The sequence below is a fragment of the Bison bison genome, unplaced genomic scaffold (assembly GCF_000754665.1).
Source record: "Bison bison bison isolate TAMUID 2011002044 unplaced genomic scaffold, Bison_UMD1.0 scf7180017864451, whole genome shotgun sequence".
In the NCBI taxonomy this organism is placed as follows: Eukaryota; Metazoa; Chordata; class Mammalia; order Artiodactyla; family Bovidae; genus Bison; species Bison bison.
The window spans coordinates 5,099,268-5,113,892 of NW_011495013.1; positions in this window are offsets into that span (position 1 = coordinate 5,099,268).

Here is a 14,625-nt window from a genome sequence, read left to right on the forward strand (position 1 = left end):
AAATAAAAGGAATCCAAATTGGAAAAGAAGAAGTAAAACTCTCACTATTTGCAGATGACATGATCCTCTACATAGAAAACCCTAAAGAATCCACCAGAAAATTACTAGAAATAATCAATGACTACAGTAAAGTTGCAGGATATAAAATCAACACACAGAAATCCCTTGCATTCCTATACACTAATAATGAGAAAACAGAAAGAGAAATTAAGGAAACAATTCCATTCACCATTGCAACGGAAAGAATAAAATACTTAGGAATATATCTACCTAAAGAAACTAAAGACCTATATATAGAAAACTATAAAACACTGGTGAAAGAAATCAAAGAGGACACTAATAGATGGAGAAATATACCATGTTCATGGATTGGAAGAATCAATATAGTGAAAATGAGTATACTACCCAAAGCAATTTATAGATTCAACGCAATCCCTATCAAGCTACCAACAGTATTCTTCACAGAGCTAGAACAAATAATTTCACAATTTGTATGGAAATACAAAAAACCTCGAATAGCCAAAGCGATCTTGAGAAAGAAGAATGGAACTGGAGGAATCAACCTACCTGACTTCAGGCTCTACTACAAAGCCACAGTTATCAAGACAGTATGGTACTGGCACAAAGACAGAAATATTGATCAATGGAATAAAATAGAAAGCCCAGAGATAAATCCACGCACATATGGACACCTTATCTTCGACAAAGGAGGCAAGAATATACAATGGATTAAAGACAATCTCTTTAACAAGTGGTGCTGGGAAATCTGGTCAACCACTTGTAAAAGAATGAAACTGGACCACTTTCTAACACCATACACAAAAATAAACTCAAAATGGATTAAAGATCTAAACGTAAGACCAGAAACTATAAAACTCCTAGAGGAGAACATAGGCAAAACACTCTCCGACATACATCACAGCAGGATCCTCTATGACCCACCTCCCAGAATATTGGAAATAAAAGCAAAAATAAACAAATGGGACCTAATTAACCTTAAAAGCTTCTGCACATCAAAGGAAACTATTAGCAAGGTGAAAAGACAGCCTTCAGAATGGGAGAAAATAATAGCAAATGAAGCAACCGACAAACAACTAATCTCAAAAATATACAAGCAACTCCTACAGCTCAACTCCAGAAAAATAAACGACCCAATCAAAAAATCAGCCCTTTAAATTTTACTTTCCTTTGGATTAACAATTCCATCTTTAAGACACTGATCTCTTCTTGAATGTTACTGGAGGGAATTGGGAGAAAACAAGCCATATTCTCAGCACTGCTTAGAAGTGTGTGCTCAGTCACTTCAGACGTGTTCAACCCTTTGCAATCCCATGGACTGTAGCCTGCCAGGCTCCTCTATCCATGGAATTCTGCAGGCAAGGATACTGGAGGAGGTTGCCATTTCCTTCTCCAGGGGATCTTCCCAACCCAGGGACTGAACCTGTGATTTGTATGTCTCCTGCATTGGAACTTTACCTCGTAAAGACCCCGCCCTACTAGTGCCGCCAGGGAAGCCTCAGCTAAATATTCAGTTTCATTGCTCACATTCTATCATCCATAAAGGACAAACATAATTCAGCCAGGTTCTTTGCCAGTTTATAACTAGGATCAATTTTCCTCTAGTTTCCAGTAACATGTTCCTCATTTTCATCTGAGACTGCATCACAATAGCATTTGCCATCCATATTACTACCATATTACTATTACTACTTAGATGATCTCTAGGAAAACTGAGGCTTTTTTTAGCTCTTGACTTTTCTTTCTGAGCTCTCGTTAGAATCATTCATAGCTATGTAAGATTTTTCTAGCATTCACCTCAGAACTCTTCCAGCCTCTACCCATTACCCATTTCCAAAGCTGCTTACATACATTTAGATATTTATCTTATAGTAACATCCCACCTCTTGGTAGCAATTTCTGTCTTAGTTGATTCAGGCTGCTATAATAGAATACTGCAAACTGAGTGGCTTTTAAACAACAGAAATTTATTTATAACAGTTCTGGGAGCTGGGAAGTCTAAAATCAAGTTACTAGCAGATTCAGTGTCTGGTTTCTAGGTCATATACAGCCATTTTTTGCTGTGTCCTCACATGGCCAAAAAGTCAAGGATGTCTCTGGACTCTCTTTTATAAAGGTAAGGTGGTTTAGTGCCTAACGTGTGTGACTCTTTGCAACCCCATGGGCTGTTGTCCACCAGGCTCCTCTGTCCATGGGGTTTTCCAGGTAAGAATACTGGGGTTTGTTGCCACTTCTTCTACAAGGGATCTTTCCCACCCAGGGATTGAACCTGGGTTTTCTGCATTGCAGTTTGTGCAACTTCTTTACCAAGTGAGTCACCAGGGAAGCTCTTATAAAGACATGATCCCGTTCATTAAGGTTCTACTCTCTTTACCTCTTAAAGACCCCACTTCCAAATATAATAACATTTTGTTTTAGGATTTCAACATACAAATTTGGAGGGGAGCAGAAATACTCAGTCCATAGAGACATCAAAATCAAGGACTAACTTATATAGTCACAGTGTCAGACTTTATTTTTGGGGGCTCCAGAATAACTGCAGATGGTGATTGCAGCCATGAAATTAAAAGATGCTTACTCCTTGGAAGGAAAGTTATGACCAACCTAGATAGCATGTTCAAAAGCAGAGACATTACTTTGCCAGCAAAGGTCTGTCTAGTCAAGGCTATGGTTTTTCCAGTGGTCACGCATGGATGTGAGAGTTGGACTGTGAAGAAAGCTGAGCACTGAAGAATTGATGCTTTTGAACTGTGGTGTTGGAGAAGACTCTTGAGAGTCCCTTGGACTTCAAGGAGATCCAACCAGTCCGTTCTAAAGGAGATCAGCCCTGGGATTTCTTTGGAAGGAATGATGCTAAAGCTGAAACTCCAGTACTTTGGCCACCTTATGCGAAGAGTTGACTCATTGGAAAAGTCTCTGATGCTGGGAGGGATTGGGGGCAGGAGGAGAAGGGGACGACAGAGGATGACATGGCTGGATGGCATCACCGACTCGATGGACGTGAGTTTGAGTGAGCTCTGGGAGTTGGTGATGGACAGGGAGGCCTGGCGTGCTGCGATTCATGGGGTCGCAAAGAGTCAGATACGACTGAGTGACTGAACTGAACTGAACTGATAATTCTTTAGACAATCATTTAGTTCCAATGTTTTCCTGAGCTACAAGTCGTTGTTTTCCTTATTACTGAATCAACTTGCAAATACAGTCTTATACATGAGAATGACAATAACAACTGGGAAAGTGAAAGAGGAGTGGTTTATGCAAAAAAAAATTCAATTTTATGTGACCATTAACACCAGGTGGCGCTACTACCTTTAACACCAGGGTAAGGAACCTGCCTGTTATTGTAGGAGACATAAAGAGATAAGGGTTCAATCCTTGGTCAGGAAGATCCCCTGGAGAAGGAAATGACTATGCACTCCAGTGTTCTTGCCTGGAGAATTCCATGGACAGCAGAGCCTGTTGGGTTACAGTCCATGGGGTCGCAAAGAGTCAGACTCTCCTGAGCAACTAACACATGCGCACATTGACTAACACCAAACTCATTGGATACACTCTTATTTTTAAGTATTAAGAGTGATCACAAAGTCTTAAAGATTCCTCATCTTGACTAAACAGGAGGAAGCCAGTCTCCTTTTTTTTTTTCCCCCACACATTTACTTTAGAAAACCTTGAAGTACAGATTCTTTCTCTATTCTTTGTGATGTAAATGTTCTCCTAATACTTTGCCAGTTGTACAACTCTGGAGGATCTTTCTGAAGGACCTGGGTTATCTTTTCCAAAATATTCATCAAGGAAGATAAAGCCTACCTCTTTCTGTCTCTGAAGGTAAGTGCCAGTTGACAAGAATAGATGGCCTAATCACCTTGACCCATCTCCCTCTCTCCCCCTAGTATCCTCAAGTACGTTTTCACTAGCTCAGGAAAGCACTTAAAAGCTTGTGTATTTCTCTAATAATTAGTGATATTGAACATCCTTTCATGTGTTTGTTAGCCATCTGTATGTCTTCTTTGATGAAATGTATATTTAGTCTTCCACCCATTTACTCAAGGGGTGAAGGTTCAACCCTTGTCAGTTGCAATGAGTTACCTCCTCACACCAGTCAGCATGGCCATTATCAAAAAATCTACAAACAAAAAATGCTAGAGAGGGTGTGGAGAAGAAGAAAACCTCCTACATTGTTTTAGGGGAATGTACAGCCACTATGGAGAGGAGTATGGACGTCCCTTAAAAAAATAAAAGTAGGGCTGCCTATGATTCAGCAATACCATCCGTAGGCATATATCCAGAGAAAACCATAATTTGAAAGGATACATGCACCCTGATGTTCCCTATAGTAATATGTACAATAATCAGGACATAAAAGCAACCTAAATGTTCATCAACAGAGGAATGGATAACGTAGATGTGGTACATATATGCAATGGAGTATTAGTGCAGGAAACACAGGAGATGTGAGTTCAATCCCTGGGTTGGGAAGATCCCTTGGAGGAGAAAATGCAACCCACTCCAGTATTCTTGCCTGGAAAATTCCATGGACAGAGGAGCCTAGTGGGCTACAGGCCATGGGGTCACAAAGAGTCAAACACGACTGAGCATGCACAAACACATTACTCAGACAAAATGGAATGAAATAGTGCCCCTTGCAGAGATGTGGATGGACCTAGAGATTTTCATACAGAGTCAGTATGTCAGTAAGTCAGTCAGAAAGAGAAAAACGAATATTGCATAATATTACTATATGTGGAATCTAGAAAAATGGTATAGATGAACTTATTTGCAAAATAGAATCACAGATGTAGAGAACAAACTTATGGCTACCGTGGTGGGGAGTGGGACAAATTCAGAAATTGGGATTGACATGTATACCTTGTGTTTGTGCATGCTCAGTCACTTCAGTTGTGTCTGACTCTTTGCGAGCCTGTGGACTGTAGCCTGCCAGGTTCCTCTGTCCTTGGGATTTTCCACAAGAATACTGGAGTGGGTTGCCATTCCCTCCAGAGGATTTTCCTGACCAAGGTTTGAACCGAAGTCTCCTGTGTCTCCTGCATCTCAGGCAAATTCTTTACTGCTGAGCTACCAGGGAAGCTTTGTACATATACGGTGCTGTGCCATGCTTAGTCATGTCCGACTCTTTGCTACCCCATGAACTGTAGCCTGCTGGGCTCCTCTGTCCATGGGGATCCTCTAGGCAAGGATACTGAAGTGGGTTGCCATGCCCTCCTCCAGGGGATCTTCCTGACCTACCATATATAAAATAGATAGCTAATGAGAACCTACTGTGTAGCATAGGAGACTCTACTCAGTGATCTGTGGTGACCTATATGGGAAGGAGATTCAAAAGATAGATATATACATATATATATATATATTTAGTTTGGTGTAAAACAGAAACTAACTCAAAATTGTAAAGCAACTATATTCCAATTTTTTTTTTTTTTTTTTAAAGGGCCTGATCCCATGCACCTTTTCTTTCTATGGGATAGAATTCAATCTGTCTTCCCTATTGTGCTAGTCTTGAATAGCCAGTTTAACTTGTCTGGTTCAAATTCTCTTTCTGTATATTCAGAGGATGTTTAATTAACAGTCATCTAATTTTGTCAGAAACAAGACATTATAGCTAATTTGAAAATTATAAATTTATTTGCTTTAACTTAGAGAAGCAAATTTCTAGGGAAAATAACTTTGAAGTAGTTGAATATAGTTAAAATTTAAAGAAATTGAATAATGAATTTCTCTAGCTGTGACTTAACATGTTGTAATGAAATTTGTAAGACACTGAAGATAATATTAGCTCAGTGATGAATATAAGTTCTCTCCAGCACTGGAAAACTTTTGACAGTGTATATAGATCTAGTCTACATTATCATGGAGTTTAAAAATGTGCATTTTCATCAGGGTCTCAGTATGCTATTTTTGTTTCTGAGGAAGCTGAAACTGGCTGTTATTAACTATGGAGAAAATCAAGGACATCTGTTTATCTAAGAATATTAGAAAATAACTTAGGCAGAATTGATGCAATTTTCAATTAGGCTGTTTTCTTATTCATAAGCACTTTCTACAAATGTAGGAGACACAGTGTAAGAGACACACAGATATCTTTGAAATTGTCAAAATATGAGCTTGAAATAATTGCTCTTCTTTTTCTGGTCTTACTTTTTAGCATATTTGTTTGTGTGTCTTCATAAAGTTACACTCACTGGTGTGCTGTAAATGTTTAACAATTTGCTCTCAGGAAGGAAAAAACCCCTAATTTGTAGTGTCTGCCAATATTCATGTTATAGACATCCAAGCTTCCAGAGATATTGCTAATAAGGATTTGGGAAGAAATTCACAAAACCAACTCTTCCAAGCGGCTGTGAGCCAATTTTAGCACACCTATGGTTACATACATAGTTTTTAATGTTACTGAATTATCTACTAATTATCAATTAATTCTGGTTATTTCTCCTTGGGGATACTAGACTGAATTGAGCTTTCTTTCCTCCTTGTGGTTGAATGAGCTGTTATGATTACTTCTGGTCAATAGATGATAGCAGAGGTATTGAATATCACTTTCAGTCTAGATTATTTAACTGCCTTTGGAAGACCCCCCCAGAACTCTCTCTTCCCTCTTCCAGGTGAGCATCTTCCAGATTATAGTTTGTCATCACCTTCAGTCCTAGAGTAAAGATGAAAAGCATGAAAGCACAATTAATGTATGATAGATATTTGATATGAATGAAAATTAAATCTTTGTTATAGTGAACATAAATGTCAGGGTGTTTTGTTATTGCAGCATTACCTAACCTATCCTTTCTGATAAATTATATATTATCAATGTTTATAAAATATCTTTCCATTTATATACTTTAAAATACTAAATGTCTTATGTCAGACATTGCAATTTGTTAAAAAATGTATTTCTAGATTTCAGTTAGTCAGCCTTCATTTTTCTCTAGAGTCAAAATGTCAGGTCAATTTCTTTCTCTCCCTTGATTCTTGTCTTGTCAACAAAAATTTTGAATGACTGATTAATTACAGATCAAGCAAGCAGGATTTCTCAGCTCCTGTCTTGTTGTAGCAAGATTCAAAACAATAGATTGGTTACAACTCAGTTATAGGTCAATCAGATCTTTTATTAAACAGAAAGTGGATAGTACACTCCTGAAATGTGGGAGTGGGCTGACACTGAAGAAGTGGCCATGATCCATCTTAGCTTCCCTTTTTATACTCCCTGTCTCTTCCTCTTGGTTTTGCTTTGTGCAAAATGCAAATGGGCATACCCTCAAGGCCAATCAGGGAAGGGGCATGTCTGGGCACATATAAAATAGGGCTTTTACATATTTATCAGGATTGGGATGGACTGAGAGTTTTGACTGACAGTTGCAAGTTACATAACAAAAGGCTCTAATTCTGCATGTCTTTCCCATCATTCCGTCTGTTATAATCAGATGTATGTATGTATAGAATATTTATGAAACCTTAATGGTCTCCTAGCTGCATAAAGTTACTTGAGGACACAGCTGTGCATCAAGGGTGCATGTGCCTGAGTTGGAGAAGCCCCTGTGGTTGATTTCTATCCACTGAATGCTCTTTTAGGGCACATGTGCAAGAGTTAGAAAAGTCTTTGTGGTTATTTGTGTAGCATATCTGTGAGCTCTCCTGGGCTTGTCTGGGGTGGGGTTTAGAACTGCTTGTATCCTTTTCAGCGAGGCCACCCCTCATTGCTCATGCCTAACTTTCTACCTAGCAAAATGGCTATATCTTCAGAACCAAAAACAAAAACAAAACATACAAACAAACAAACAAACAAAAACTGAACCCATCAACAAGGGCAGTAAAGGATATTTTCTTTTCCCTTTCACATTTATCTTCTTTGGTCTTTGAGATTTTTACCATTCCCCTAAGGACTTTTGTTTTCTTCTGCCAACATAATTAGCTTGTTTACTTAATTCCCTTTCACTTTTTCACTGTTGTTCCCATTTGAAGTCAACACAACTTTTCTTTAAAAATATTTATCTTTGAATCCTAAAACAAATTTGATTATCAGAAACATAGTCATCTAGATTCCTATATTTTCTTTTTTGATTTTCAATATTGTGTTAATTTATGCTATACAGCAAAGGAATTCAATTATAGGAATTCTTTTTTATATTCTTTTCTACTTTATTTTATCATAGAATATTGAATATAGCTCCCTGAGCTGTACAAGAGGACCTTATTGTAATCCACCCTATATGTAATAGCTTGCATCTACCAAACCCAAATCCCCACTCCATCTCACTCCCCCCACCACCTCCTTGAGCAACTACAATTCTGTTCTCTGTGTCTGTGACAGACTCCTATTTTCAATAACCTCCTGAGCCTTTGCATTTCTAATAAAATTCTAGAGACTTACTTCTTTAACTTGTGAAATTGTATGTATCTTTAAAAGATAGTTTCTTCTCATACTAGCTTTATGCATTCATTGATACAAATTTTCACACCCTATGACTAAAACCCCAGTGAAGTGTGAAAGTCGCTCAGTTGTGTCAGACTCTTTAGTCCATGGAATTTTCCAGGCCAGAATACTGAAGTGGATAGCCTTTCCCTTCTCCAGGGGATCTTCCTAACCCAGGGATTGAATCCAGGTCTCCCACATTGCAGGCGGATTCTTTACCAGCTGAGCCACAAAGGAAGCCCAAGAATACTGGAGTGGGTAGTCTGTCCCTTCTTCAGGGGATCTTTTCGACTCAAGAATCAAACTGGAGTTTCCTGCATTGCAGGCATTAGCAAATGTGTCTTAAAAATCTGTGGACTCCAGACAAGTTTTACTACCACAGCTCCATCCTTAGCCTTAGGTGCAGTTGCTAACAGGGAAAAGAAACACAGTTTGGAACAGGTGTTCAGGCACTGCCTATCAATAACTAATACAATCATACATTTAAATTTCCATTTCCCTTTCTCACTGTTGTTCCCATTTTGAATTCAAGAAAAATATTCTTAAAAAGATTTCTACCATGTATCATCTTCCTAATCTCATACAAATTTGGAGGAATTAATTATTTCTCAAAATACTTTGTAGCTATCTGCTGAAAAAAAACTTAACACAAGAAATATCCAAGATCAAAAAAAAAAAAAATCCAAGATCATCACAATCACTGTGACATGTATATGTCCAACAATACATGATGGATTGAAAAAAGTCATATACCCATGCAATGTTATATTATTCAGCCATATGAAGGATAAACCCTGAAAATATGCTAAGTAAAATAAGCCAGACACAAAATAACAAATACAATTCTACTTAAATTGAGTATCTAGAAGAGGCAAATTCAGAGAGACAGAAAGTAAAACAGAGATTACCAGAGACTGGAGGTGTGGGTAAATAATGAGTTACTGCTTAGTGAATATAGAGTTTATCTATGGGAAGATGAGAAAATTCTGAAAACACATAGTACTAATGTTAACATATTTAATGTTGTAGAATTGTATACCTAAAATGGCTAACATGGAAAATTTATGTATATTTTACTGCAAAAAAATATGTATAGTGGAAAAATGTCTCTCCACCTCTGAACATCCCATACCACAATCTGGTAATCACTCATTTTCCTCTATGTCCTTGCAAAGTGTATTCCCCATTTTATTTAAGAATAAACACTGTCATGTTTTAACATTGGAAAAGTAATAAATGGTACCAATTTCAGCAGCAAAAAAAAAAAAAAAAAGAGAGAGAGAAAAGAAAAGGAAAAAATGCTCTTATATAACCAGCTATACTACTTAGCTATGTTAGACCCAGCAGTGTCTAAATTGACTCAAGACATAGAAACCACACAGTGAGTAAAACAGAAAGTACTTAATATAAAGAAACTCTGTTACCTTACAGCTGAGGGAGAGGAAAAGGAAAAACTTGAGAGAACTGACTTCCCTACTCCTGAAGGCTGGGATCCCAATTCTAGGTGTCTGAAATATTCATGGATTTGCATAGCCAGAACTAGTAGAAGTAAGCAACCTTCAAAGAGCAAGAAGGGCACAATTCATCAGTAGATGATGGTGCAGTTACCAAAAAGGGGTAGTGGTTTGGAAAGAACCCTCTGGACTGCAGGCAAGCAGTTCAGGGACATGCAGAAGGAATCAGATTGCCAGTGTGGATAGAAGGTCTCTCGGGCATTGATTTCTGTGTCAAGAGGACCACATGGAGGTAATCACTAGACCACGTTGGGCTACAATGTCACCAGGTGAGCATGCTTGCTAGTCACAGGCTTGGGCAGAACTCCACTTGATGTCTTTGTCACCCCCACCGCCCCATCACTGATTCGATAAGCAACAGCTGGAAACCTAAGGCAACGCTTTTCTTTTTCAGTACCTTCTAGTGTCCTCTACTGAGAAAACTTACTGTATGTTGTGCTCACTATGAAGGAGAGATGGTTAAAGGAATTCTGTATATTATGGGAAAGTGTATGTATATACACATGAATATTTAATATATGCATACACATACACGAATATTTCCTGGTGGCTCAGATGGTAAAGAATCTGCCTGCAATGCAGGAGACCAGGGTCTGATCCCTAGATTGGGAAGATCCTCTGAAGAAGGGAATGGCTACCCACTCCAGTATTCTTGCCTGGAGAATTCCATGGACAGAGGAGCCTGGTGGGCTATAGTCAGTGGGATCACAAAGAGTTGGATATGACTGAGCAACTACCTATATATGCTATATATTATATATATATATATATACATGTATTATATACACATGTGTATATACTATATGTATGCGTATTTTTAGCTGAGAATCAATACATTGTTAACTAAGACAGATAATATGACAAAGCTTCCTGCAGCCTCCCAAATTCAACTTAAACACTGGGATTGATCTGTACCCTTCTGCTCTTTGAAAACATTGAAACAGAGAAACGTTTTTCTTTTCTGATTTCAAGAATCTTTTAAGGTCACATGAGTAATGAAATTCATGTGACAAACTTTTTCTATCCTATTTCTATTGTAATTTTACAAACACAGGGCTGTTTCACAGGTTTAGAATAATTGACATTATAAGGAATAGCATTTATCATATGAATAATAATCTGAGTTGTTTATCATACAAAGCCAGCAGTTAAACCTTTTTTATGCTCTTGTAAGAAATTAGATTCATAATTCTATGTGAAATAGAATCTATTCTTTGTGATTTTTAATTGTTCCACAGCTTATAATGAGGATCTCATGCATCAGGAGCTTTCTCTGTATACTTGACATGGATCTAGAAGCAGCAATTTATGATATAGTCAAAGAAATTATGGGATTGGAAGCTAATGTGTACTGGTTGCATACATTTTAAGACATAAAGTAATATGAACAATCTGCTCTTTTTATAGAAGTATAATTTACATAGGATAAGCATAAATTTCAGTATCTTTAGTGAATTTATAAAGCTATGTAGCCAGAACATCATTTAGTTTTAGAACATTTCCATTACCTTTAAATGTTCCCTTGTGTCTTATTTTCAGTCAATCTCCAATCCCATCCTCAGCTCCAGGCAACTACTGTCTCTATAGGTTTGCCTGTCTAGGAAATTTCATATAAATGTAGTATCTTTTGTATTTGGTTTGTTTCATTCAGCATAAGGTTTTTGATGTTTATCTATGTTAGACCATATGTCTATAGTTCCTTTTTATTGCTGAATCATATGCCTTTGCATTCATTTGTAAAATTTTATTTTGATAGTATAAAAAGTTGTTGCAGTATAATTTTGTTATTCCTTCTCTTTTTTGCTATCATTGTCATATAAATTACATCTTTATAAATTACAGTCTTATCAATATATTTAAAATTTATTGCATTATGCAGTTGACTTTTATATCAAATAGAAGAAATGAATTATAAAAAGCATGTATTTATACTCTTTTGTATTTGTCTATTAATTACCTTTATGGGTACCATTAATTTCTTCTTGCAGATTTATATTCTAACTAGTGTCTTTGATTTCAGCCTGAACAATTTCTATAGAATTTCTTGCAGAGAAGCCCAAGGCAAGAACACCTTGGCTATTCTTCCTGGAAGTCTGAGAGGTTATCGTGAACAAATTCTTATGAATCTGTTGTTTGTCTGGTTTATTTCCAGAGCCCCAAAAAATGTCTGTTCTTGGCAATTTTGTTGAGTATTTTAGTTGCTTTGAGAAGTTAAGACACATAAATCTATTCACTCTACTGTAGTCACCATATGTTTGTTTTAACCAGGATTATAATTCTAATATAAATTAAAGAAAATGAATAAAAGTTATCCATTTTACCTCTGGCTTGTAACTTTATTCCTAAACTGCTTTATTGTTGTTGGGTTTCTAGGTGATAAACAATACCATGAATAGGAACTTATGTAAAATTGTTTTCTATTTCATTCATAATGTAGTTTAACCAAAGATAATATAAATAACATTTCATGCTTGAATGTAGAATATTGGTGTTTGTCACCATGAGGTATAAATAATGTGCTTTGGCAATAAAAGAAACATATATGAAATCCACAGTTAATTTATACAGGATTAAAGAACAAAAATACAAATTCAAATTCAGACATTTCTCAGGTATAATATTCATTATATGAGATGCAAAACAAAACACAATAATATTCATAAATTAGTTATACAAATAATGTGGTATATAAAAAGAATCATTTCGATCATTGTTTAAATTATCTTAAATAGCCCTTCTAGCATACATTTCTTCCTAAATTCATGCTGTGATAGGTGCTACTTTTGTGTGGTACCACAATTCCCTGAATTTACTTCTATCTTTATTACAGTGCAGAGGATTTTTAGTGCTCAGTTCTAGGCTGTAAGTTCTTTGCGGGATGCTACCTTATGAAACTGCTTTTCTAGTGCTTGGCAAAGTACTTGACAAATTAAACAATCAATAAAATTTAGATCAATCACTGAATTGCCTAAACAGCTTTTTTCTAGATTGTGTTTTATTGAATATCAGTGACAGAGTATTCCAAGGAAAGAAACAAAAGGGCTACATGTTAAAATATGTTTGGGATAATCTTGTGTGCATGTATGCTCAGTTGCTTCAATTGTGTCCAGCTCTTTGCAGCCCTGTGGACCGTAGCCCACCAGGATCCTGTGTCCATGGGATTCTCCGAGCAAGAGTACTGGTGTGGATTGCCATGCCCTCTTTCAGGGGATCTTCCCAATGCAAGGATTGAACCTGTGTCTCTTAGTCTCTTGCACTGGCAGGCGGGTTATTTACTAGTGCCACCTGGGAAGCCCTGGCATAATCTTAATATACATGAATAACAAAAGTGCTTAGAAAACTTCAAGTAACAAAACTTCATCTAAATTATGACACAATATTTGACAAAAACCCCAGAGCCCATTTTATTCTTAAATATCCAGTAAATTTTGTATAACTATGGTTTGATGGAAAATGATCATCTAAAGGATCATTGGCATCTGATTTGGGGTATTTTCAAAGATTCTACTTCTTTTGTTTTTTACTTATAAATAAGTCTGTGTTATCTCTGAGATGCTCTGTTCTTATCTGTAAAATGAAGTTACTAATAACTCATTAAGTTCTTATGTGAATTAAATGGAGCAATGCTGAATATATGTTAAACAACCAATTCGCTCAAAAATACCTATTTCCAATAAAGAAGGTATGATTTTGCATTCTTTCTGCATTAGCATAATTCAAGAAAATTTTCAATACATTACTGAATTGTAACAAATATAGATTTCTTAAAATCCAAATGATTCTTTCATAAATACTTTGAGGGAAGGGCTGGAGTAAATAAGAAATTTGAATTTAAAAATAACTTGTCTGGGGGGGCGGTCCTAAGATGGCAGAAGAATAGGATGGGGATACCACTTTCTCCCCCACAAATTCATCAAAAGAACATTTGAATGCTGAGTAAATTCCACAAAACAACTTCAGAATGCCAGAAGAGGAAATCAGGCACCCAGAAAAGCAGCCCATTGTCTTCGAAAGGAGGTAGGAAAAAATATAAAAGATAAAAAGAGAGTCAAAGGAGGTAGGGACGGAGATCTGTCCTGGGAAGGGAGTCTTAAAAAGAAAGAGAAGTTTCAAACACCAGGAAACACTCTCACTGGTGAGTCTGTGGTGAGCCTTGGAACCTCAGAGGGCAACATAACTGGTAGGAAAAATAAATAAATAATTAAAACCCATAGATTACACGCCCAACGGTAACTCCCAGTGGAGAAGCAGTGCAGATGCCTGCATCAACTACTAGCAAGCAGGGACTGGGCAGGGAGGCACAGGCTGCCTTGCTTAGAGTAAGGACCCGGCCTGAATGCCCTGAGGGCAATCTGAGGGAACTAACTTGAGATAGCAAACCAGACTGTGGGATAGCTACCAGGCGTAAAACCCTAACCTAAGACATCACTAGGCCTATTCACAGAACAAAGGACTGAGCAGAGCTAGCCAGCTGCAGACCAGCCCATCCCCCTCTGGAGACAGGCAGGCGAGGGCAGCCAGAGCCAGTAGGGGGCAATCACGGCCCCAGAGAGGCATTATCTACCAAACTGCAAGCAGGCTTCGTTGCTAACCAAGACTTCTTGGGATTCTGGATGGTCGACATCTGCCTGAGAAGGTGTGCCAGTTGTACACCCAGAAAACTGAGTGGCAGGG